This window comes from Sinocyclocheilus grahami, unplaced genomic scaffold (genome assembly GCF_001515645.1).
Source record: "Sinocyclocheilus grahami isolate Dianchi unplaced genomic scaffold, SAMN03320097.WGS_v1.1 scaffold460.1, whole genome shotgun sequence".
NCBI lineage: Eukaryota > Metazoa > Chordata > Actinopteri > Cypriniformes > Cyprinidae > Sinocyclocheilus > Sinocyclocheilus grahami.
Genome location: NW_015505639.1, coordinates 64,697 through 65,768, shown reverse-complemented (window position 1 = coordinate 65,768; position 1,072 = coordinate 64,697). Strand labels below are relative to the sequence as shown.

The following is a 1,072-nucleotide window of genomic DNA, read 5'->3' as shown; positions in this document are numbered from 1 at the left end:
ATAAAAAAAATTTTTTTTTTTTTTTTTTTTGCTGGTAAATTTCACAAACAATTACAAAACAGCAGGGAAAACATGAAACATTTTAAACATAAAGCAGAAAAACTATTTTATGTAAAAAAAAAAAAAAGCTTTGCTTTATTTACAGCTTTGAAGTCATTTTTTACAGTGTTGAAAAAACAATAACAATGTGATCCATTTTTGTGTTTTAATCAGGGTTATTATTGTTAACAAAAACTAAAAAAACTAAAAAAAAAAACTAAAAAAAAATATATATATATATATATATATATATTATTTTGTTCCCTGAAATAAAATAAACATTAAATGCAATTAAAAAAAAATGCAATTTTTTTTGCTGTTAAATTTCACAAACAATTACAAAACAGCAGGGAAAACATGAAACTTTTTTTTTAAAAAAGCAGAAAAACTGTATTTTATGTAAAAAAAATAAAATTCCAATAAGCTTTGCTTTATTTACAGCTTTGAAGTCATTTTTTACAGTGTTGAAGTACTAAAATAACTAACTGAAATACAAATTAATAAATACTATGTAGACAGATTTAGATGAGATTTGAAATAATACATTTTTTATAGATTAAAAAACACTAATAATATGACTGGAATACGTAACAAAATGATTAAAATTCTAACTTAAAGTAAAAAGAAAACATTCGTAGAATGTATGTTTGTAGTATCGTTGTGATAATCTAGTGCTGTCAAACGATTAATCGCGATTAATCGCATCCAAAATAAAAGCTTTTGTGTACATAATATACGTATGTGTGTATATACTGTGTATATTTATTATGTATATATAAATACACACACACATGCATGTATATATTTAAGAAAAATATGTTATATTAAATGTATTTATATATAATATAAATTATATTAATATAAATATACGCATGTAAATATTTTCAAAATATATACTGTATGTGTGTGTCTTTATATATTCATAATAAATATACACAGTACACACACTTTTATTTAATTTTATTTATCACAAAACTTTTATTTTGGATGCGATTAATCGCGATTAATCGTTTGACAGCACTAGTGCATACAT

The 1,072-nt window shown here is 21.5% G+C and overlaps 1 protein-coding gene across 1 annotated transcript in view; it reads left to right on the top strand.

The window, feature by feature from the left end:
- The window catches only part of LOC107552889 (beta-soluble NSF attachment protein-like), an 8,250-nt gene that overhangs the window by 1,197 nt on the left and 5,981 nt on the right, over positions 1-1,072 (top strand). The gene's annotated exons all lie outside the window — the stretch shown is intronic.